The sequence below is a fragment of the Orcinus orca genome, chromosome 10 (assembly GCF_937001465.1).
Source record: "Orcinus orca chromosome 10, mOrcOrc1.1, whole genome shotgun sequence".
Classification (NCBI taxonomy): Eukaryota; Metazoa; Chordata; class Mammalia; order Artiodactyla; family Delphinidae; genus Orcinus; species Orcinus orca.
The window spans coordinates 51851652-51877969 of NC_064568.1; the positions used below are offsets into that span (position 1 = coordinate 51851652).

At 42.9% G+C, this 26318-nt stretch overlaps 1 protein-coding gene and 1 long non-coding RNA gene across 3 annotated transcripts in view; both read left to right on the plus strand.

Moving 5' to 3' along the window:
- Window positions 1–24940, plus strand: part of LOC117196529 (uncharacterized) — a 71472-nt gene extending 46532 nt beyond the window's left edge. The window contains exons 3-5 of one of the 2 annotated variants that reach the window (XR_004476759.2): window positions 9127–9200; window positions 11250–11440; window positions 22634–24940. This is a non-coding gene — a long non-coding RNA (uncharacterized LOC117196529). The other variant, XR_004476758.2, reaches the window with a different exon arrangement.
- The window catches only part of LOC117196528 (40S ribosomal protein S27-like), a 433126-nt gene that overhangs the window by 17233 nt on the left and 389575 nt on the right, over window positions 1–26318 (plus strand). The gene's annotated exons all lie outside the window — the stretch shown is intronic.

Genomic DNA, 26318 nt, shown 5'->3' on the forward strand with positions numbered 1-26318 from the left:
AGATTCCAACTTCTGGTTCCTTGGAAGTCTAAAGCCCTCCCAAAGATTTCTTCAGATTACCAGGAGCTTATTTTCTTATGGTTCCATCAAGTTTATGGTTTGCACATCTTTCTAATGCTTAAGTCCCTCCTATTAAACTGCATGCAGTGATTATGTGCAGCATAATACATGTTTTTCTTATTCAATGCATAAAATGATTCTGCCCAGAAGGAATTATATCCTGATTATTTTATGGATAAAGAAGGTAATGGTGGCTCAGAGAAGTATAGAAATTAGGCCAAAGAAATACAGCTAGCAAGCTGAGGAGCCAGGATTTGAATTCATATCCATGTGACTCACTGGTGGCCACCAGTAACCCATGCCTCCTGGTGTTCATGCCCTGTGTGTTCCCTTCCCCTTGCGTCTGGGCTGGGCCTGTGACTTGCTGTAGCCAACAGGATGCAGGCAGAGTTCCAGACGCAAGCTCCTGGGAGCCCTGCGGTCATGCAGGAAGACTGACCACCCTGCTAGAGAGACCATGTGGAGAGGGAAAAGCCCCGAGACCACATGGAAGAGAAGCCAGGCACCTGGGGGCCAGAGTAAGCTAAAGCCCCAGACATGTGATCCCAATGTAACCATTCCTGTTCGCCACCAGCCTTGCCAGTGCTCTGAGCTGAGGCATTGGACGTGGTGGACATTATGCTTCGACAGACATCAGGCGGAGCAGAGATGATGGGGCTGAGCCTGCTCAAATCCCTGACCCACAGAACTGTTGAAAAATGCTAAAAATGGTTGCCTTAAGTCAGTGAGTTTTGGGTAGTTTGTTGTGTAGCAATAAGTCACCAAGACACACGCTGCTGTCCTGTGGTTGAGGAGAAAGAGACAGTGATGAACTCACGAGGTCTTTGAATAAGAGGCAAGGAGAGGCGGGGAAAGAGTGGGTTAAACGCGATTGTCAGGGTGGAGAGAGGAAAAGAAAGGGCATAATTATGCAGACCTTTAAGTAGGGGAAACAAGAAGTAAAGGAATCCTTAGGTTACCTTTACCAGCCAGCATTTCTGCTCTAGAGCAAATCCTCATGATAGAATTCATGCAAAGAAAATAAAAAGGCAAGATACAGACTATTTTCAACCGGAAGGTAATAGACCAAAGTGTTTAGAGTGGCTGTCTCTGGGTGGTGGGATTGCAAATAATGCTTTGTCTTGCATATTTTCCAATTTTTCCATATTTTCTACAATAACCTCTTAAAATTTAACTTAAAAATTTTTAATATCAAACAAGCAAAAGTACATGCATTTATTCCTGTCCCGGCCCTAGGTTCATTAGAACCTTTTTTTTTTTCCAGATTCCATATATATGTGTTAGCTTTCTGACTTACTTCACTCTGTATGACAGACTCTAGGTCCATCCACCTCACTACAAATAGTTCAATTTAATTTCTTTTTATGCCTGAGTAATATTTCATTGCATATATGTGCCACATCTTCTTTATCCATTCATCTGTCAATGGACACTTAGGTTGCTTCCATGTCCTGGCTATTATAAATAGTGCTGCAATGAACATTGTGATACATGTCTCTTTTTGAATTATGGTTTTCTCAGGATATATGCCCAGTAGTGGGATTGCTGGGTCATATGGTAGTTCTATGTTTAGTTTTTTAAGGAACCTCCATACTGTTCTCCATAGTGGCTGTATCAGTTTACATTCCCGCCAACAGTGCAAGAGTGTTCTCTTTTCTCCATACCCTCTCCAGCATTTACTGTTTGTAGATTTATTTATTTATTTATTTATTTATTTCGGTATGTGGGCCTCTCACTGTTGTGGCCTCTCCCGTTGCGGAGCACAGGCTCCGGACATTCAGGCTCAATGGCCATGGCTCACGGGCCCAGCCACTCGGCAGCATGTGGGACCTTCCCGGACCGGGGCACGAACCCGTGTCCCCTGCATCGGCAGGCAGACTCTCAACCACTGCGCCACCAGGGAAGCCCTGTTTGTAGATTTTTTGATGCTGGCCATTCTGACCAGTGTGAAGTGATACCTCATTGTAGTTTTGATTTGCATTTCTCTAATGTTTAGTGATGTTGAGCATCCTTTCATGTGTTTGTTGGCCATCTGTATATCTTCTTTGGAGAAATGTCTATTTAGGTCTTCTGCCCATTTTTGGATTGGGTTGTTTGTTTTTTTGATATTGAGCTTCATGAGCTGCTTGTATATAGAGAATGGACTTGAGGACACATGGAGGGGGAAGGGTAAGCTGGGACAGAGTGAGAGAGTAGCACTGACATATAAACACTACCAAATGTAAAATGGATGGCGAGTGGGAAGCAGCTGCATAGCACAGGGAGATCAGCTTAGTGCTTTGTGACTACCTAGAGGAGTGGGATAGGGAGGGTGGGAGGGAGAAACAAGAGGGAGGGGATATGGGGATATATGTATACATGTAGCTGATTCACCTTGTTATACAGCAGAAACTAGCACAACATTGTAAATCAATTATACTCCAATAAAGATGTTAAAAAATAATAATAAAATGGAAAAAAAAGTACATGCATTTAAAAATTTTCCATATACACAAGTGCTGCAGTAAAGTATTTGCCCCCTGTCCCATACTTTCTTTCCCATCTTGAACCCTACAGGCAACTCCTTTAACTATTTCTAGTTTACTTCTTTGAGTGGTTAAGTCCACATCCCTAAATAACGTGCTTGTGCTTCTGTTACTTGGTTTATTAACAGGCATCTATTGGTTCCCTGTCTCAAAAGTCTTATTATTTTATTCAATAAACATGTTGAATATGATGTGCAGGTGTTACCAAGCAAGGGCTCTTGTGCCTGCAGCGCAGAAAGCCAAACTCTGACAGCAAGTGTTTTCAGTGAAGTAAGGGTTTACTTCAGGTGCCAAGCAAGGAGAAAGGTCAGCACATGCTCAAAAGACCCAAATTCCCCAATGGCTTCCAGGCAAGGGTTTTTAAAGACAGTGTTAGGGGAGAGGGTGGGAGGATGCATGATCAGCTCGTGGAGTTTTTTCTGATTGGTTGGTGGTGAAGTAACAGGGTGATGTTTCAGGAATCTAAGGCTTCTGGTTCCAACCAGTCTAGTATCTGTGTGCTTGTGGTCAGCATGTAGTGTCACCATCCTCCACTTGCATAGGGGTCTTAGTTTCTGCAGAAGAACTCCAAGATATGCACCAGGTTGTTAAGTATATCCCTTTAGGAGGAGCTAGGAGTCCTATGACTCTGTTGTCCTGATCATTAATTGCTTGAGCTTGTGCTTTGGAACTTGGGGAACGCCTAGGAGACTAAAGCCTTTTTTTCTATGAACAAGAAATGGGGGACATATGGAAGGAATTTTTACCTGGGAAGGCCCCACAGGGTCCTGCTTGGTTTCAGTCCTCCATTTTCTTTGCTATCCCTCAATCCTAAAGGAACAGGGTTTTGGATAGAGAGATTAATCATAAACTCAAGAGAACTCGGTTTTAGGGGGACTCGGTTTCACAGGCACAATTCAAGTACTGGTAAGAGGACAGAGAATAACAAAGAGAGGGTTCCTGCCCTTTTTAGAGCACATATTCTAGTAAAGGGCAATGGCTGATCAAAAACAAAGAAAGAAATAAAATAATATCCAATAATAAAAAGTACTATGGAAAAAACCACATAGGGTATGGACAGTACGGCTGAGTGTATTTTCCAAAAATTGGCTGCAGTAATATCTTCCATTCCACCTGGCTCATCTAGATTCTTATCACTCACCTATCAAGAGGTAGAGTGTATATTCCTTACCCTTGAATTGAGGTGGATTGGTGATTTACCTGTAACCAACAGAACACAGCAGAAGCAATGCCATGTAATTTCCAAGACTAGGTTGTAAAAGCAATGAAGTTTCCCCTGTTTGCTGGAATACTTTCTTGAGACTGTCAGCTGCCATGGGAGCCGTCCAACTGCCCTGAAGCTGCCACACTATGAGGAAGCTCAAACCAGCACACAAAGAGAAACCACACGGAGAGGTGCTGAAACTGTAAGAGAAAGAGGTGCCCAGCCAGCCCCCAAGTGTTCCAGCCCACAGCCTGTCCCCCGCAGCCACCATCTGATAGCTAGCCTGAACGGTGAGAGAGAGCCAGCCTTGGAAAGATCTAGAGGTGAAGTGGTCCAGGCAGAGGAAACAGCAAGTTAAAAAGACCCGAGTTAAGAATGAGATTCACACCAAAAGACAAAGACAAGAATTTCCACATTAACTTTATTCACAATAGCCCCAAACTGGAAACAACCCAAAAGTACATCAACAGAAAAATGAATAAACTGGTATTAATCATACAATGGAGTACCATTGGGTCGTTAAAGCAATCAGTTTACTACACTTACATTCCCAGTTCCCCAAAATCATGCTGCGATTTTTCGTTGCTTCATACATCTTGTACATTTGTTTTCTAATGTTTCTAATTGGTTCTCTTTTGCTGTTGAAAGAAGAAATATATGCTTTCTTTACTACATGACTAATATCATTTAGCTTCTTCTTCCTTTTTCCTATTGTTTGAAATGTATTCCATGTTTCTTAAAAATATTCTTGTGAGAGCTCACTGAGTCTTTGATCTAAGGTGAACTGGTTGTGTTCAGGCTGCTTGAACAGCTGAGAAGCTGGAGTTTCCTTTCATAGCACTCCTTGGGGAGTTCCACTGTGTCCTATATACCACATCTTCCTTTGGCAGAAAGGATACTTGAGAGGCAAAATTTCTAAGCTCTTTCATGTCTGATAATAAGTTGGATGCCTTAATCTTTTTTTTTTTTTTTTTTTCTGTCTGCGCTGGGTCTTCAGTTGTGGTGCACGGGTTCTTCTTTGTTGTGGCGCGCGGGCTTAGTTGCCCCGCGACATGTGGGCTCTTAGTTCCCCAACCAGGGGTCAAACCTGAGTCCCCTGCATTGGAAGGCGGATTCTTAACCACTGGACCACCAGGAAAGTCCCTGGATGCTTTAATTTTTTCCTTTATTTGTGACCTGTTGTTTCTTACCTTCCTAGGAAGATTGAGGGTCTTCTCTTAATCCATGATATTCTGAAGTTTCCCTTTGGTACCTAGACTTGGGTTTAAAAAAAAAAAAACAACCTATTAGACCAGGAACTCAGAAGGCTCTTTCAAAGTAAGGGCATATATCTTTGTAGGAAATTTTGTTCCATAGTTCTTTAATAATTTCCTTCCTTTGGTTTCCACTTTCTCTGTTTACTGACTTCCTACTATTTAGATGTTGAACTTCCTAGGGTGGTCTTCTATCTTCATTACCTCTTCTATTTTCCATTTCTTTGATTTTGTTCCATTTCCTGGAAGAGTTCCTTTTCTTTCAAACTCTGTTGAATTTTTTTTTTTTTGCGGTATGTGGGCCTCTCACTGTTGTGGCCTCTCCCGTTGCGGAGCACAAGCTCCGGACGCGCAGGCTCCGCCATGGCTCACGGGTCCAGCCGCTCCGCGGCATGTGGGATCTTCCCAGACCGGGGCACGAACCCGTGTCCCCTGAATCGGCAGGCGGACTCTCAACCACTGCGCCACCAGGGAAGCCCTGTTGAATTTTTTATATCTGCCATTATACTTCCAAAGATTTTTCTTGTGCTGTTGACTGTTTCCCCCCCCCCCCCCAGTATTCTGTTCTTGTTTTATAAATATAATAGCTTCTCAAATCTCTTTGAAGTCACTTAAGTTTTTTTGTTTTTAAATTATGCTTCCTTCTGTTTTCTAGTTTATCTCCATTTCCTCTGGGGTTAATTGTACCTCTGACGCGGTCTTTCTTTTTCATGTTTCAAATTTTCTTAATGTTTTTGGTAGCCCTTTGTTAACTGTACATACCCAAGAGTAAGAGACTGGATAGATTTTTCAAGGTATTTGGTACTGAATCCTTCTGGTGGTGTATATGTCACGCTCTTTCTTTTGGTCCTCAATTGAGAGGTGAAGTGGGCAGGGCTTATTTATGGGTAGACTTTGCTCTAGAATGAACAAGAAGGGAGTAGGCCTTGAGATGATAAGATCTCAAGATTCCAGAATGAGGACAGCTTCATTCTGGGAGCCCCCCAGGCAGTTTAGTCAGTTTCTTTAGAGTCTCTGCCAGATTGTTAACAGGATGGTTCCCAATGAATCAAACCTCCCTGTGTCCATGCCTCTTTAACAACGGCTTTGCAGCTCTTCCATCAAAAGATGAAGTCTATTTCTTACCTATTAAACCTGGTCTGGCCTTGTGACTTGCTCTGGCTAACTGAATGCAGCAGAAGTAATGCTATGCATGTTCTGGGGCCTCAGTCTCAAAAGGCCTTGCAGCCTCCAGGTTCTCTCTCTTGGAAGCATGAGCTAGACTACTGAAGTGATGAGAGACCATGCAGAGAGGGGGCCAAATGACAGCCAGAACCAAGGCTCCAGGCCATCGTAGACCCCCCAGACCTGATGAAGCTGCCAATTGACGGCAGCCAACCCATAAAATTGTGAGAAATAATACATGAATGTTATTTTATGCCACTAAAATCTGGAGTGGTTTGTTATACAGCCGTGATAACTGATACAGAGCTTTAAAATTTTTTTGTCTGGATTGCCTGTGTTCCACATGTGCGAGGTAGATGCAAAGTGGAGATCTAAATGGTCCAGTTATTCTGAAAACAAACATTCAACTAACCCCTGTTTTCTGTCCTTCACCTTGCAGCCCTCTGCACCAAACATCTCTAAGCCTTGGATCTTTCTTGGTAAGGCAGAGAGGGCTGGTTATCTGACCCAACAGCCCATTCTTTTGTTCCCTACTTAATAGCACCACTCTGATATTAGCAGCTAAGACTGTATAATTCTAGGGCTCTTTTGTAGCTTGAGGCTGCCATATGAAGTTCTAGACAATGGGATCTAAGTGGAAGAGTTCTATGAGGTTTCCAGGCAGACTGCTTAAATGGAATTGACCTGCTAGGAAGGGTTCCTTTTGCTCTTCTGCTCTTCCTTCTTTCTGCTGCCTAGAATGTGGATGTAATGGCTGGAGCTCTAGTTGCTACCTTGGGCCATGAGAGGATGAAAGCTATACACAAAGGATGGTAGGGTTGAAAGACCAGACTGAATCTGATGGCAGAGTGCAGCTGCCCTTTTAATTATGCAGTGCTTACCTCCAGATTTCTTTTACATGAGAGAGGAATAAGCTCCTCTCCTGTTTAAGGTACTGCTAATTACCACCCCCTACCCTGTTTTATGTAACTGAACCTAATCCTAGCTATTATAATTTGGCCTCTGCCTGTCAGCCTGGAATCTTCATCTACTGTCGATGTTTATCTTGGTTGCTTTCCTCTCTCTATTTCATCTCTAGCAGTTCCATTGGACTTTAGAATATTTTCCACATCTCATCTTATTATGCTCTAACTTTTTGAAAATACAGAACATAATTATAATAATGATTTTAATGTCCTTGTCTGCCAATTTTAACATCTGTATCAGCTTGTGTCTACTCCGCTGATTGAAGTTTCTCATATCAAGTTTTCCTACAGTTAATTCTCAAGGGGCTACATTCTCTTAGGTTGGGTTCCCCTAGAAGGAGACATGGACACAAGGATTTGAGTTGGGGGTGATGCCAGGAGAACAGGTAGGGGAGTAGGAAAGTAAGACAGAAGGAAAACCAACCAATGCAGGGTATGTTAATGAGCAGGTTACTGCTCCAGGCATCTGTGACCCACTTACACTGGGACCTGTGTGAGATGGTAGAGAACAAAGATGTCCTACCCACAAGGCAAGGAAACAGGGATTTTTAAACACCAACTCCCATTGGTCATTGGTTGATGGTTGCTCCAGGAGATGGCTTCCTGCCCTTCTAGCCTGCCTGTTCAGATGGGCCTGAGCAAGACTCCTGCAGCCAGAGAAAGCCCTTAAGTCACGCTTCTCAGGTGTTTGTAGTAGGAAGTGGTTGCTATATCTGGGAACGGTGTGTGCTGAGGGTATATGAGCAGGACTCTGACAGTGTCTGCAATACACACCATACCTGGAGTCCAAATCTTCATTCAACAAACAACCAAAGAATGAGCTGCCTTCATGAAGGTCTTTGCCTTTCCCAGTGTGGGTTTCATTGACTCACTCTGACCCAATGCATGGTGTTCCTCCTGATTTATTTTTGCTCCTAGGCACTTCACCAAGCCTTGTGGTTTTTCCAAATGAAGGAAGAGATATTTTATCCTATTATATGTAGTCAGCTGATGGGGAAGGAGGTACCCTTTCAGGCTCTCAAGCACCAGAGGAACATAGCCTTCCTTCTAGCTGGGCAGCCAGCCGCCTGGCCATTCCATCTTCTGTGTCATGATGTAATTTAATTTCTAAAAACAACCCAAGTCTGGAGCCTGATGGCCTGGCCAAGTCTGGTCCATCTGGGCTGCTCTCAGAGAGGCTTGTTGAGAGCTTACACATAGGCCAGAAGTGGTAGACAATGCCCCCAAATTGCAATTGACTTAACCTCTTGGGGACTCAGTTTCCTATCTGAAAGACAACAAAGAGGGTGTGGGAGGAGGCTATCTCTAGGGTTCCCTCAAACTTGAGGACCCTGCCTGGGGGTCCTTTAAACTCCTGCAACTCCTTAGCCAAGAGAGTCATCTCTGTCACAGATTCTCTCTAGGGACTGCTGAGTGGAGGCCGCCCCTACACTCGGTCCCCAGACTCTTGGCCTCATTCCCTTTGACTCTGTAATCCCACACCTGAGAGTACATCCCAACAAAATACCCAGAGGTCAGATTGTCAGCACAAAGGTGTTCACCACACTTTCATAGAAGAATGGCCAGATGGTTTATGGCATATCCAGGTGATGGAATAAGATTCAGATGACAGAGACATTGTGAATTTGTCAAAGGCATACAGATTCACACAGCCCGTGATATGCTGTATGAAAAACAGGATATAGAACCATGTATGTAAAAGGATCCCAACAGGCTCTAATATATGATTATATTATAAAAGATCTGAATTTTCTTTATATATAGATTTCTCTATCTTGTTTATGTATTTATACAAGATCAGAACATGAATTACAGTTGATTTTTTCCCTTCTTTACCTTATTCTGTATTTTCTAAGTTTTGTAAAATTACTGGAAGTATGTATTATTTTTATGAACAAAAAGAAAACAAAAGTATTTAAAACAGTACATATCTGGGACTTCTTATTTGTCTGCAGGAGCTCTAGTGTAGGCACCAAGCATCCGCTGGACATCTTTGACTCAGTGGGCTTCATCGTCATGGCCATCACAGGTATTTAGCATTGTTCCCTGCATTCTCTAGATACGGATGATAGAGTCTGAGCCCTGTTCTTTCCTGACCCTTGCAAATGCTGCTGTCTCGGTTTTCAGCTGAGAGTCAATGGCGTCATCTTCTGCCCAGACTTGTGCTGACTCTACAGGGTGAGGGTGACCTCATTTACTTTGGGTGGAGCTGGAGAAGGGGGATGGGAACTGCAGATGGTAAAGGCTTCAATTCCAATTTGCTTTTGCTCCACAGCCAATACCTACAGCTGGATTCTCTGCTTCTTTACTTAAAAGCAAATAGACCAGGGCTTCCCTGGTGGCACAGTGGTTAAGAATCCGCCTGTCAATGCAGGGGACACGGGTTCGAGCCCTGGTCCAAGAAGATCCCACATGCCGCGGAGCAGCTAAGCCCGTGCGCCGCAACCACTGAGCCTGTGCTCTAGAGCCTGCGAGCCACAACTACTGTGCCTGAGTGCCACAACTACTGAAGCCCGCGTGCCTAGAGCCTGTGCTCCGCGACAAGAGAAGCCACCACAATGAGAAGCCCGTGCACCGCAGTGAAGAGTAGGCCCCTCTCGCCACAGCTAGAGAAAGCTCGCATGCAGCAACGGAGACCCAATGCAGCCAAAAATTAAAAAAAAAAAAAAAAGCAAATAGACCTTGCAAGGCAAAAATAGTCGTTCAGAAGTCCATACTGTGTGTGTGTGTGTGTGTGTGTGTGTGTGTGTGTGTGTGTGTGTGTATTTGGCTGAGAGGCTTGTGGGGTCTTAGTTCACCAGCCAGGGATCAAACCCGGGCCCTCAGCAGTGAAAGCACAGAGTCCCAACCACTGGACCTCCAGGGAAGTCCCCATACTGTATATTTTAAATGTGGGTCACATGGCTCATTTACGAATCAGACCCTGACCCTTGTCACAGGTGCTGTCAGTGTCCCACCCATATGTCCTTCGGCTTTGTGGAGAACTTCCTAGTCTCTCTGTCCAAGACAGTCTCTGACCCTGGGAAGTGGGGCTGCTCAGTCCACTCTAGGGCAGACCAGAGGCGTCACATAATTAATGCCCCACATTCAGCCCTTAGTCCCTGAGGGATGGGAGTGGGTGTGTATACACTCCACCTCTCCGCCCTCAGTGGGATGGTTTTGAGGCATGTTCCAGGACGTTCAGAGTCCTCAGAGGATGAAGCCGCAGGGGCCATGACAGAGACCTGTTGATGAGCATCTGCTTCATTGTTTCTCCACCCTCCTTTCTCCTCTCCCTCACTGTGGTCCTCAATAAACCTCGTGCACCAAAATCCTTGCCTCACTCCATGCATACCTGACAATGCTCTGGGCCATTTGGAATAAAAGACATCACCTTTATCCTCCCCGAACCAAGGTGGAATTAGGGGTATCAAGTTCACTTACTGCATAGGCCATAAAGCAGGAAAGTACCCTAAATTCCAATGGTTTGAAACACTCTCAGTTGGATATGAGCAATTAATCGTTTCCTGTTACTACAAAGAAAGAACTCATTCTGGACAGTGGCTGGAAAAGAAAAGAGAACATACGTCATTTCCCTAAAGCACTGGAGACATTTCCTCCCAGGCCAGCAAGAGCTTTGAAATGATTGTGCCCTAAAAATAACATTCTCACTCCTGAATGCGTTATAAAAACTGAAACGGTGGGTTATTTTCACCCACCTCCAGACAGCTGCTCAGGAACTCTGAACGTCGGAGGGGATTATGCAATGACTTGCCACTGTCTTCCGCTTGGCAAAATAAATCACTGTGATGGGCTTTCAAGGTAATGCAATAGGACGTGTGAGGATCCATGCAAGGAGGGAAGGAAAGGGGTGAAGAGTGGGGAGAACGAAGAGAGGATTAGAAAGGGGGTCACACGCAGGGCCTGCCTGCCTTCCTGCTTACCTTGGAGAGCACCCTGCACTTGCCCTCTGCACCTCGCCCAGGAAAACCCTGATCCTCTCTGCCTTATTCGCCCTGGCTGTGACTTTCTGCACACCACCCCTGGACTTGACCACTGGTCTAGAATTCACTACTGACCTAAACTCCATTCCTGACAGGTCCTTGGAGAACACACAGGCTTTCCAGTGGAGTCAGACACTCCCAGCTTCCTGGAAGAAGCCACTGAGGCCACACTTGATTACAACTCAATTTACACAGAGAGCTTTTTCAGTGAAGATTATACAGATATCACTGGTGTTTATCATGACTGGAGTACCAGACCAGCCCAACACCTCCTTGGGAAGTGACAGTAAGTCCCAAATAAACAATTATTTATCTCATATATCGAGAAGTCCAGAGGTAGGTTGTTCAAGCCTAATATAGCAAATCCACAGTGCCCTTAGGAACCCAGATCTCTTGCACTTTTCTGCTCTTCCAGCCTTAGCATTTGACTTTCATTCTCTTGACTACAAAATACTACTACCTTCAGGCATCACATCTATATTCAAAGAAGGAAGCCAGAAGGGCAAAATCCATATGTCAGCTGAGTCTTTCCTTCTCTATCACTGAAATAATAATTTTGCGGAAGCCCCATCCAATGGACTGCTGACCAAATCCCATTGGCTGGGAATGGGTCACCTGGTCTGCCCTAACCTGTATGGGAGACTGGGAGACGACATATTTTAACTGGCACATTGCCCCGAGACAAAATTGCAGTTTTGTGAGTGAGGAAGAAGACAAGAGTAAACATTGGATAAACAATTGTTAGCTCATGCCATTGAGCCCACCTAAGCACATTGGGAATGGGGTGGTGGAGCAGGCGTCTGGCCCCAAGCTTCCCAAGGCTTATCGCAGGGAGCAGACAGGGCCACTGGCTTTGTCCTCAACGTCACAAAGGGCCTCATATTCTGTCCTTCGACCTTATATATATGTTCAATCATTGCATTTTGTGTATATGTTAAATTATAAACTTATTAAAAATAAATATTTGAGGGGACTTCCCTGGCGGTCCAGTAGTTAAGACTCTGCCTTCCACTGCAGGGGGCGCAGGTTCGATCCCTGGTTGGGGAACTAAGATCCCGCACGCCATTCAGTGCAGCCAAAATTTTTTTTTTTAATCTTTTTTTAAAAATAAAAATACTAAATAAATAAATATTTGAGATATATAGTATCTTTTTTTTCCCACAATTCTCTTTTGACTTTTCTTCACTAAAAAAATTTCCCAGGAGTTTAAAATATATCCTAACTGTCTCTCATTTTCTGACTCTGTTGCAATGACTTAACTAGTAATGATGGGCAGTGGATGGACATATGGGCCCTCACATACAACAAAAGCTCTCTGTGATCCAGGGAAGTCTGCAGGCTAGGTGGGAGCAAAGCAAAGCAAGAGATGTGTGATGCTGTAATTCTGGTTCTACCCATGTGTGGTAGAAGGTGGATATCTTGGGGCCATAGGCCTTTGGATGGTTCTTGACCCTACCCAAGGGGCTTCCATAGACACTTCCCAAGGCAGTGCAAAATTAAACTCCTGCCTCAGTACAGCCAAGGTCTGTTCTCTTAGGCAGGACAATAGACAAGAATTCTGAGTCAAGACCGTGACATCCAGGGCACCTGCTTTCCCCGAACTTCTCCCTGTTCTCCCTGTTTCTCAGCTCTCTCCTGTAAGGAATTTCAGTCTGTCTGCAGACAGGGCAGATGCTCTAAGGGAAAAGTTGCTGTATTAGGTTCAGTTGAAGCAAACTGTGCGTTCCACTTTAGCCAGTTTCTACTCACTCCAAATTCAGACACCAAAGCACCCCTAGCCTTTGGGTTCCCGTGTACTATTCCAGCTGCATCAGCTGTTTTCCTCCAGTTGTTGGAGAAAACACCAATAATGTTAAGAATGATGCTTTAGACACTTCTACTCAAAGTGTGGTCCACACACCCACATCATCTGGGAGCTTGTTGGAAATGCAGAATTTCCATCCTTACCTCTGATATTCTGAATAAGAATCTTCATTTTAACAAGATCGCTGGTGATTCAAATGCATACTGAAGTTTGGAAGGTCAGCCTTAAATGTTAGCACCTTAAATCATGAATCATAAATCTAGCTCTCTTTGCTCATTCATTCAGCCATCTAATGATTATAATTTGACTGCTGCAGCAGAAATGCCCGACCCAACGTCCTTTTCCTTGCCTTCTTTTTTTTTTTTAATGTTTATTTATTTGCCTGCATCGGGTCTTAGTTGTGGCATGTGGGATCTTCATTGCAGCATGCAGAATCTTTAGTTGTGGCATGCAGGCTCTTAGTTGCGGCATGTGGGATCTAGTTCCCTGACCAGGGATCGAACCTAGGCCCCCTGCATTGGGAGTGCAGAGTCTGAGCCACTGGACCACCAGGGAAGTCCCCTCCTTGCCTTTTAATTAATTAATTTATTTATTTTATTTGTAAATTTATTTATTTATTTTTGGCTGCATTGGGTCTTCGTTGCTGTGCGCGGGCTTTCTCTAGCTGCGGCGAGTGGGGGCTACTCTTTGTTGCGGTGTGCGGGCTTCAGTAGCTGTGGCTCAAAGGCTCTAGAGCGCAGGCTCAGTAGTTGTGACGCACGGGCTTAGTTGCTCCGCGGCATGTGGGATCTTCCCGGACCAGGGCTGGAACCCGTGACTCCTGCATTGGCAGGCAGATTCTTAACCACTGCCCCACCAGGGAAGCCCCTCCTTGCCTTCTTGATAATAGACTTCAATTTTATTTGGGCAAGCAATATGCCTGCCTAAATGACCACATTTCCCAAGTACCCTTGCAGCTAGATGAGGCTGTGAGATTCTCACCAATGACATATAGGTGGAAGTGTTTATGGGACTAATGGAAACTCTCTGAAAACCAAGTGGTATAGCCTTCTTTCTTCTTTCCTCCTAATTGCTGCCTGTGATATGGACATCACGGCTGGCCTTTAGAAGTCATCTTGGGACATGAGGTGACCTTGGGAATAGAAGTCACAGGCTGAGAATGGCAGAATAGAAAGAGGAAAGCTTATGTCCCAGAAGACACAGTGAAATTACTCTATCAGTCTGGATATGCCGATATAGTGTCATATATTATATCATATGTTGTGTATGTCCAGACTTCTTTTATGGGAAACTTCTATCTTGTTTAAGCCACTGTAATTTTGGGTTTTCTGTCATATGTAGTTGTTATTTAGGTAAGTGTCTAGAACTTATTGGCAAAAAAGAGAGCAAATATTCAGCCCCTTAGCAGTTAAATCTCTCTTTGTACATTAATGAGATTGAGATTCTGCTTTATACATCGGTCTCTCTGAACTCTGGTAATGTGAATCTGTCCCTGAGAAATGACCTGGTGACTAAGTGTTGGGGGAAGGGCAATAAGGGTGTCAGCCGGGAGGACCACCAGGTGGCCAGCTGGTCCCTTTCCAGGCAGCACCCCTCTCTCTTGCCTTTCATTTTCTTCTAATGTTAGTACATACTATTAGCAAGAAGAAGGAGAAATAAAAAGCCTAATAATTTCAGACAGAATAATCCATTGTTCAATCTCTAATCAACTTATTTGTAAACTGTTTTCTGAGTTATGAAGAGTTAATTTGTCTTTATAAACACATCAATATTCTAGACAGAACATCTCTTTTGAAGACTATTGTTCTATTCTTATTATTAAGCATGGAGAATTTCACTGTAATTCTGACATCCTAAATTATTTTCCAAACTACAGTTACTAATGGTAATATTTGTTGTATGCTTTCTACCTTACAAAGCCCCTTCACATACTTAGTTTTATTTACTCCTCTACAGCCCTGTGAGTAGGTATTCAACCCATCAACTTATAGATAAGGGAACTAAGATTCAGAGAGGTTAAGTAATGTGCCCAAAGTCACACAGCCAGAAAGTAGTAGTAATTTCACCAGGCTCCTGGCCACAGTGCCACACTGCTCTAATCCTTTTCAGGGCCTCACTTAATGGGGCCAGAGAGGATATACTGGGGAAGTGGCACATAGCGTCCTCTTCCATCACATTACTTAGCCTTTGCATATTTATGTGTGCAACTGTCTTTTTTATGTTTTTATATTTTTATTTTTTATTATTGCTATTTTTAAAAACATCTTTATTGGAGTATAATTGCTTTACAATGGTGTGTTAGTTTCTGCTTTATAACAAAGTGAATCAGCTATACATATACATATATCCCCATATCTTCTCCCTCTTGCATCTCCCTCCCACCCTCCCTATCCCACCCCTCTAGGTGGTCACAAAGCACCGAGCTGATTTCCCTGTGGTATGCGGCTGCTTCCCACTAGCTATCTATTTTACATTTGGTAGTGTATATAAGTCCATGCCACTCGCTCACTTCATCCCAGTTTACCCTTCCGCCTCCCCATGTCCTCAAGTCTATTCTCTACATCTGTGTCTTTATTCCTGTCCTGCCCCTAGGTTCTTCATAACCTTTTTTTTTTTAGATTCCATATATATGTGTTAGCAAACAGTATTTGTTTTTCTCTTTCTGACTTACTTCACTCTGTATGACAGACTCTAGGTCCATACACCTCACTACAAATAACTCAATTTCGTTTCTTTTTATTGCTGAGTAATATTCCATTGTATATATGTGCCACATCTTCTTTATCCATTCATCTGTCAATGGACTCTTAGTGCAACTGTCTTTTTACAGCTGCAGGTTACACACAGGCTGCAAGCTGGTTTAAATTTTTCATTTCTTTCAGAGGTAGAAAGGACCTGAGGTTATCCACTATTACGTACCCCCATCCCTCAGATAAAGTCTCCAAAGCCCAAAGAAGTGAAACAATGTAATCCAAGATCTCAGTTAGTTAGATACAAGTCCTAGACTAAACCCCCAAACCCCTTACCTCTGGCAGAGTGAACGCTCCTCCTAAAACATCCTTGGTTTGTGTATCAAGATGCAACACTGGATGCTAGTTAGATCTGGCCCAGACTTCCACTGATTAACACCAAAATGAACCACTGGCTGCTCTAGGACCCGCATATTAGTACAGGAATGAGTCCACCTAGAAGCCAGAGCTTGCACAGCAGCTACTGTCTTAAATCAGCACGTGATTACCTTTTTTTTTTTTTTTTTTTGCGGTACGCGGGCCTCTCACTGTTGTGGCCTCTCCCGTTGCAGAGCACAGGCTCCGGACACGCAGGCTCAGCAGCCATGGCTCACGGGCCCAGCCGCTCCGCGGCATGTGGGATCTTCCCGGACCGGGGCACGAACCCACGTCCCCTGCATCGGCAGGCGGACTCTCAACCACTGCGCCACCAGGGAAGCCCACGTGATTACCTTTGAACTGCCCTGAATTGATATTTGAAAAAAGCCTGAAATCAATCACTACATAGCTTTAGACTAAGTATTACTCTACAGGGCTGTAGACACAAAACCAGTTTTATATGTAAGCCCCAAGCAGCCAGCTTTTTTTGCAATGCAGGAGCTGTTTCTTCCACTGAGCACCAGATGAAGTAGCTGATTTGCAGTTAGGCTTCATGTTGTATGAAAAAACCCGTACCTTTACTAGAAGCACATTCAGTGTGGCCAGCCAGCACCCTACAAGAGGCAGGTGAGCAGTGATGTGCCAGTTAGCTGGCTCTCTGAAATAAAGCATCCTGATTTGTAGCATTTGTGACATCTATGGGGTGAATACTCCCACCATAGCCAATTTCAAGCTACCAACATGATGTCACTGAACACAGAGTTGGGAAGAGATGTGCACATTTGCTCCAGTACCCGACTGAGAGCCGAGGACTGACTTGCCTGACTCAGAGATCAGTGGATTCTATCTCCCACTTTCCTCTCATTTCAGAATTCCAGAGCATATGTCCTGAATATCAGACATAATTAGCTGCATGATTGAATATTTTTGTTCTTTTCTGTGTTTTGTTTTTTTGGTCAAATGCATTTAATTGAGTCAATGCAAATGAATTGTACCTCTGATGTCTGTCTCACCTTTAGTTGAGAAACAGGTAAATTCTTTCATGCTCAGATAAAGTGGATCACTTAGATGATACTGTGGTCACTTGGGAACCAAAGGTCCCTGTGATGGTCGGGCTGAATTTACGAAACACCGAAGAATGTGTTCTTCCATCTCTACCTCAGTCTCAGCAATACCCCCAGATTCCTATCTGCCTTGGTCTCTCCAGGCAAACAGAATGAGGAGCCAGCTTCATGCTGGCAGCAACTTTAATATCCCCTACGTGCACGGATGTGTGGATGTTGAAACTTTATTTTCCATCACTTTTTGTTATGTTGGTGGATATTATTTATGCAAGGTAATAAAAAGAAAGTACATTAGCTGTATCCCACTAAAAATAAAAAATTAGAATTAGTATAAAAGCATTAAAATTTTTTTTGGCAAGAATCATATTCTTGACCTTTTTATTAAGGTCAATATGCATATATTAAAGTGTATGGTGCACATTAATCTTAAATGTACAGCTTAAGGAATTTTTACCTAGGTATACACACACGACTAACACCCAGATCAAGACCTAGAACATTTCCAGCATCCCAGAAGTCTTCCTTATGCTCCTTCCCAGTCAATATGTGCCCTGCTCACACACACTCCCACATCGCCCCGGCCACCTGTCCCAGGTATTTTTTTATTATTATTATTATTTTTGTCTGTGCTGCACGTCTTATGGGATCTTAGGCCCTGGTCCAGGGATTGAAACCGGGCCCTTGGCAGTGAGAGTGCCAAGTCCTAACCACTGGACCGCCAGGGAATTCCCTGCCCCAGGTATTTTAATGTTTGTTGTTGTTTTTCTAAAGATAATTCTTAATCATAGGCTCATAAAATGGTAGAATTCATCCAAAATGCTTATTGTACTGACGAGGCAATGGAAACTTAGAGGCCAAGTGACCCTCCCAAAGTTGTCAATTTGTTGTCTGGGCTGCTTCTAGGAGCCAGAACCCAATTCTAGTTCAGCGGTTCTTAATGTGTGTCCCCCAGACCAGAAGCAACGGCATTATGTGGGAACTGACTATAAATGCAAATTCTTACGTAGCCCCACCCCCACCTCCTGAATCAGAAACTCTGGGGTGGGGCTCAGCACTGTGTGTCTGGACAGGCTCTCCGGCTGATTCTCATGCTCACTCAAGGTTGAGAACATCCCACTCACTTCACTCATGTGCCTGCCTCACCCCTACAGGTGTTTGATCTGTGAGGATTGAAAGAGACAGTATATGAAGAATCCCTAACATGGAAGGAAGAATATCTAGCTTGGTGCTTGGCATGCAGTTGATTCCAAAAATGTTAGTTTCCTTTCACTCTGTTTATTCATCTTGATCCCAGAAAAGGACGTTGGCATCTATTTCCAACTTTACCCTTATGCTCAGTTGTTCAATGTGTACATATAATCGAGAAGGGATATAATTGAGATGGCCAACAAAATGGGTCACATCTAACAAGGTGAGGAGACCAAAAAATGAAAGCAAATCAGGGGAGAAGAAAGAGACTGAAATTCTTCAGTCTAAGAAAATAAAGGCCGAGAGGAGATACAATCAAACTCATAAAATCTTGGACTTCTCTGGTGGCACAGTGGTTAAGAATCTGCCTGCCAATGCAGGGAACATGGGTTCGAGCCCTGGTCCAGGAAGATCCCACATGCCGCGGAGTAACTAAGCCCAGGAGCCACCACTGCTGAGCCTGTGCACTAGACCCCCGTGAGCCACAACTACTGAGCCCATGTGCCACAACTACTGAAACCTGCGCGTCTAGAGCCCGTGCTCCGCAACAAGAGAAGCCACCGCAATGAGAAGCCCGCGCACCGCAATGAAGAGTAGCCCCCGCTCGCCACAGCTAGAGAAAGCCCGTGCGCAGCAACGAAGACCCAACGCAGCCAAAAAATAAATAAGTTAAAAAAGAAAAACAACTATAAAATCTTAGACAGAAAGTGTGAAAAGTGAGAATTTTGTTCAGGATATATTCCTTCCTTCTCTGCTCCACCTGCATGGGAAAACAGTACCTCCACATCCCATGGATGCTGGGCTTGGCCATGTGGTTTGTTTTGGCCAATGGAATGTGGGCAGAGCCGACACGCTGTCAATTCTGTGTGTGTGTTTGTGAGCTCTGCACCCGGGCCTCGGGAAGATTCTGACCTCCACCAGGAGAAGAACGTGACCCGGGTAGCCACTAGCCCTCATCCTGGACCACAGAAGGAGCCCTGTGAAGCAGACCCACAGTCTGAAACCAATTCCAGCTGACCTGCAGACCCACAGCCATAAATACATGCCTAGTGTGGTATGCTGCTGAGTTGCAGGGTGCCCTTTTATGCAGCATTATTGCAGCGAAAGCTGATCACCCGGTATATCTGGTGACAAAATTTTATAATTTCCTAAATGCAAGGACCAGGCATCTAGACATTGTTTTGTGTGAAACTTCAAAAGAGAAACCATTTCTATCTGGTCCCTCTTCTTTAAAGCCTCCACTCTCACTCTCGATGTCCCCTCCCTCCATTGCCCCCGATTGTTTGGTTTCAGTCATACACTGTGGGTAGATTTTCCCCATCTCCTTATTTCCTCAAAATGAGCTGTCCTTTGGGCCATTCCTCAGAGTTTTACTTCCTCTCCAATGATGATATTAATTAAAGCTAATAATAAATAGTGCTTTCTACGAGGTAGGGAATGTTCTAAGTGCTTGACAAAGTTTAACTCATTTAATTTTCACAGCCGTCTATGTGGTAAGTACTATTTATTAATTTCCATTCTGTAGATGAAGAACTAAGGCAACAGAAATTAAGTAATGGCTCCAAATAGCACAGGGTTAGTAAGTGGACGAGTGAGGATTCAAGCCGGGTAATTTGACCCTCCACTCCAAGCTCTTTGCCGTTGTCCTTTCCTTTTCAGTGGTGGGTTAAATGAATCAGCTAATCTACATTAACATTAATTAGGTATCCAGTATTGGTTTATTATTTCCTCAGATACCATAATGTCAGGGACTTCCCTGGTGGTCCAGTGGTCAAGACTCCACGCTGGCAGTGCAGGCGGCGCGGGTTCAATCCCTGGTTGGGGAACCGCGTGCTGCGGGGCCGAATAAACCCCCCAAAACCATAAGGCCATAACTCATTACGTGTGCAAAGGGCACCCTGAAGAAATGAATCTAATGATGGAATTTCGACCTGTGACATGCCACTAAGTAGATAATTTGAAGGAGATTTTTTTCCCATGTCCCTCGGATCATACTCTAATTTCAAGAGGGCCAAAGAATTAGCAAACTCAGACTTTGAAAGAAGAAATTTTGGCAAAAAAAGGAAGTGACTCTTGTCTTTGGACAGTGCGTTCTCCACATGCAAATCACACGACTGTCAATGCACACCTGAGTGTCGCGGAGGGGGGCCCTCCTACCAGGTGCCTCCCCAGGATTTCAGACTCCGCCTCCTCATGCTTGTCTGGATCCTGGCAGCTTCGGTTCTATCATTCCTGCATCGTGTCCGGATACAAAACTCCATCTCCTTGGTGGTTCCTGCAAGAATATCAATGAGACTAAGCATACGATTGTTTTCTATTTTTACTGAAAACATGTTAAGACACAGAGGAGGGGATCACATCGCAGATCACACAGTCTCTGCCATCTCGCGAGGCCCCATCCAGCGCCTCAGGTCACCTCCCTCTTTCCAAAACCATGACACCCTCTGTACACAGAGCCTTGGGTGTGCAGTCCCCAAGCTTTGGCTGCTTCTCTCAAGAGGACCAGGCCCACCAAGCCATCTGTTTCTCTAGCTTTCAGCTACCCTTTCCCCTAAAATTCTGATAAATCCAAATTTCTCTATCTTGTTACTGTAAGAAGTACTAAGGAAAGTGGTGGGCTATGATACCATTCCCCAACAAGAAAATCTACTTGAAATGAATAAAATAGTTCAGCAAAATTGGTGGATAAAGGATCAATATACAAACAGCAATAGCATGCTGATATACCAGAAACCAACAATTACATAACCTTAATTTATTATTATTCCATTAATAAATAACAAATGAATCAATGCCATTTAGCCTATTTACCAGAACTATAGGGTACCTAGTGATAAGTCTAACAGAAGATATCTAATAGAACAATTTAACTCTTCCTTTGAGGGAGAGTGGATTAAATAAACTGGATTATTCATACAGCAGAATTCTGTATAGCAACTAAAATGAAAGATCCAAGACCCTCCTATATATCTACATGGCTCAATCTTGAAAATATAATATTGAGTGAAAAAAGCAATTTGTAAAATGTACACATAGTATAAAATTCCTGTAGGGACTTACCTGGTGGCACAGTTGTTAAGAATCCGCATGCCAATGCAGGCGACATGGGTCCAATCCCTGGTCCGGGAAGATCCCACATGCCGCAGAGCAACTAAGCCCGTGCGCCACAACTACTGAGCCTGAGCTCTAGAGCCCTCGAGCCACAACTACTGAAGCCCGCATGCCTGGATCCCGTGCTCCGCAACAAGAGAAGCCACCGCAATGAGAAGCAGACGCACCGACCGCAGCGAAGTGTAGCCCACCCACCCCAGCTCGCCGCAACTAGAGAAAGCCCGCGCGCAGCAATGAAGACCCAACGCAGCCAAAACTAAATAAAATAAATAAATTTATTAAAATAAAATAAAATTTATGTAATAATTTAAAACCTACAATTGAATATACAAATATACATCTGCATGAGAATGAAATTCACCTATTTTTTTTTAAAGATTTTGTTTTTGATGTGGACTTTTTTTGTCTTTATTGAATTTGTTACACCACTGGACTGCCAGGGAAGTCCCAAAATTCACCTATTTTCAGGATGAGGCTACCTCTAAGAAAGAAAGGACTGGAAAAGTGGACTTCCTTTAAAAAATTCTAAGAGGATTGTACACCTCAAATTTATACAGTGTTATATGTCAAATATATTCGATAAAAATAATTTCTAAGAGGGAAAGACGTTCTATGGTGATATTATGTTACTTTTATATAATGTGCATATTATTAATGCATATTAATATAACAATAGATATATATTACTTTTTGGTGTTTATACATTTGAAATATTTTATAATTAGAAATTGAAATTTTATATGGGTTCAAAAAAGGATTTCAATGAGATAACGCTGAAAAACCTTTCATCTTCTTTAATTACTTTATTTTGCTCTAATCATGTATATTTCTAAATGTCCAAGACAAAAAGAGGAAAACGAAAATTTGGTCCTTAGCAGGAAGCTAGAGAGGCTAACCAAATGTTGTAAAATAAGAGATCAAACTCCCTGATTGAAATTTTACCATTATGGAAAGATCAGATCAGATGTGCAATAACTTGCCCTTATTTTGAGAGGTTTTTAGGTAATCCTGAAACAGGGCAAGTCACTTAACAATCCTGCACCTCAGTTTTCAGATCTAGTGGCTGAACTAAGAAGTCCCATCCAGGTCTAACATTTTATGAGATCCTAGAACCCTACGCTCTTCGTGTGAGGTTCGAACTCAGATCAGCTTGCCTGGAAGGGCCTGCTCCTGGCAAAAGTTAAAAGCAGTCTCTTTTCTGTCAGCTGGAGAGAATCAAAGAGGGAAAGCTCAGAATACAGAGGACAATGTGGAGAGGAAATCAACACCTAGACTTGGCAGATCAATTAAGAACTGGCAGTGAGGGGAAGGATGCTGAGGATGTCAGTCCTGCAGGTAAGACAATGACTGCCCTGCCCTCTTTGACAACAGCTATGTTTAGGAAACAAGCAATATTTACTTTGTTCTTAAGTGTGGGGCTATTTTGAATTCTACTTTAACATGTATACATGCATCTCATTAACTATAGTAAAAATTGGATGGTAATTTAAATACATGCTATAAATTCAATAGTTGCAGTATGTTTGAAATAATTACTATAATGGTATAATGGTTATGGTTTTTGTTTGTTTTTTTGCCCGTGCCGTGCAGCATGCCAGATCTTAGTTCCCTGACCAGGGATCGAACCTGCGCCCCCTGCACTTGGAAGCTTGGAGTCTTAACCACTGGATGGTCAGGGAAGTCCCCAATAATGGTTATGTTTTTAAAGAAAAAGAGTCCTTGGTTTTTAAAAATATGTATTGAAATATTTATGGGTGAAATAATACTATGTCTTGGATTTGATTTAACCTAATTCAGAGATGGAAGAAGAGGGTGAGAATCAAACTAAAATAAGACTGGCCATGTGCTGGTAACTACTGAAGCTGAGTGATGGGCTCATTATACCTCCTCTCTACTGTGATATATGTTTGACATTTTCCATACTATAAAAGGTAAAAATACTGTCGGTAAAATAAAATGCTTCACAAGCTAGCTTCTTTCCTCAGTTATCTCAGTTACTTGTAGAAATTCTACCCACTCTGACTTTAGGTGCTATCACTTGCCTGGCGCATTTTCCCAATCTGTTCCCACAACATTTGCTTGCCGTGCAATGACAAACTTTTAAATCAACGTTGAAGTGGATTTCATAATGATCGAATTCTAAGAAATTTTCAAAGATTGGAATTTTCAGCTTTTCCACAGAGGAAAACTACTATAGTCTCAAAACTACCATAAGTCTCCCATACTGGATGGACCAGTAAAGCATTTCTTATAGAAAAACTGAACTCAGATTTGTTAAGTACTTACAATATGTCAGGTATTATTTGAGTTCACTATTTTTTATTTAACGAAGATTGATTTAATTAGAAATACATATTATTATCTCCATCTTAGAGATGAGAAAGCTTGACCTTGCCCAGGTCATACTGCTAACATGTTTGGAGCCAGGATCTCAGTCTGCAGATGGATAAATCCAAAGCCTGAGTTCTTTCTGCCGCATATCCTTGCTTTGTGGTCCAGCAGTATAGATACCCACTTGGAAGCTTGTTAGAGATGCACTCTCAGGCTCCATGCCAGTTCTACTAAATCAGAATCTGCATTTAACAAGGTTCTAAGGAATTCATGTGCACATTTAAACCATTTCAACGTTGAGAAACCCTGCTCTACAAAACACCTAATAAACTTATTTCAAATAAGAATAACAGTAAATATTTCTGCTGAGTCCTCACTATATGTCAGATTCCATTTGTTTACCTCACAACTCTATTAGAGGTGAGGAAACAGGCTTTACAGTTTAAACAACTCCAGGGTCACATAATAAGTGGCAGAGTCTAGATTTGAACTCAAATTCGTCTGATTCTGGAGCCTGGGCTGTACCCATGACCCCATGCACCTCACTGCAAACGCTGAATCCAAACACTTTATTTCGTCTAAATGATGCAAATCAGCTGTCTTTTTCTTTCTTTCCTTTCTTTTCTTTTTTTTTTTTGGCTGCATTGGGTCTTCATTGCTGTGCGGGCTTTCCCTTGTGGCGAGGGGGGCTACTCTTTGTTTCGGTGTGTGGGCTTCTCATTGTGGTGGCTTCTCTCATTGCGGAGCACGGGCTCTAGGCATGCGGGCTTCAGTAGTTGCAGCATGCGGGCTCAGTAGTTGCAGCACGTGGGCTCTAGAGCTATAGGGCTTCAGTAGTTGCTGAGTATGGGCTCAGTAGCTCCACAGCATGTGGAATCTTCCTGGACCAGGGATCAAACCCGTGTCCCCTGCATTAGCAGGCAGATTCTTAACCACTGTGCCACCAGGGAAGTCCCTGTAAATCAGCTGTTTTATCTCTTGATTTATCATTAACATTCTTTAATCCAATACTTAGGTTTGATGGTGTGGACAGAGTCTAAAATGTCAGACTCAATATAATATTGCTGCTATTTAAAAGTAAAATTTTAGGGCTTCCCTGGTGGCGCAGTGGTTGAGAGTCCGCCTGCCGATGCAGCGGACACGGGTTCGTGCCCCGGTCCGGGAAGATCCCACATGCCGCGGAGCGGCTGGGCCTGTGAGCCATGGCCGCTGGGCCTGCGCGTCCGGAGCCTGTGCTCTGCAACGGGAGAGGCCACAATAGTGAGAGGCCCGCGTACCGCAAAAAAATATAAAATTAAATTAAAAAATAAAAGCAAAATTTTAAACCATGAGGTCACATGACAATATACTCCTTAGGCTAGAGCCGGTGTATTAAAAAATATATATGTACTAGGGTGAAAATTCTATTAGGTTACCTGTCATCATTTACCAATGAACTGAAATAAAAGATTAGGTTGATTCTTCAACACAATCCTGAGATTTTCTGAGGAAGAATCAGATAGGACATTCTCTTTCCCGATTTCACCTTTACAGTACTTGGCAACTCTAACTTTCTGTTTTCTGATAGTAAAAAGTTGAAGATCATTAGAATCTCCTTAAACACCTTCGAATAAACAACTCTTTAATCTTACATGATGTAAAATAACTGATTCATTTTGCTTATAAGAAACTTCCCACTGGGCAATTCATTCATCCTCTTTCCCATGTGGGGAAAATGTAATGTTTTTGTTGGTGCAGAATATAATAGGTTATATTCTAGGCTTACTTTTAGTAAAAGCAATAAGAGACCATAATTAGCTCTAGACTAAAGTAGACTAAATTGTTATGAACATGAAATCACCTGCAGCTCCAAAAGACAGTGCATTTCTAAAAATGCCATGGAATTTCATATTTTTTGCCTCATGTAGAGCCCCTAGAGCAGAAAAACTTAATGACCTTGATGATCTAGTGTTGGCAGATCTCAATCTATAAAGTCAGTTATTAGATATCTTCTCCTTTAGGAAGTAAAGAGGCTGGCAGAGTGTAATTCTGGAAATCTAAGAAGTAAGCGGCATTAAAATCACCATTCTTTTGAAAAGGTAATGGACTTGAACTTCAGAGTATCTGATTACAAGGAAATGAGATCCTCCAAAAACATATGTAAGAAGTATCCAGCTAAGAATATATTAATCAGTGAAGCTTTTTCTTTCTTCTTTTTAGTGGGAAAGAACATATTAAAACAACAATGACAACTAAGCATTCTAAAAATCCTAATTGTTCTGTATTAAAAATGAAGAAACATTCTTCTAGCCTAAAAGATAAGTCTCTTTGTTTTCCCTGTGTCTCACAGAGCATCTACTCCATATGACTGTGGATTGATTTACACGTTGTTACCCTTTTATTCATCACCCATTTTCCAGGAATGAACATGGATATTGTGGTGAGGAGCTCAGTCAAAAATGAAAAGACAATTCTAATTATTGTCTTATTCTGGAATTTTAAAAACTATTCAGGGCATATTATTTTTCAGTGATACATTTATAAGCAAATGAAACATTTTTTCTTTGTAAACCGTGATCC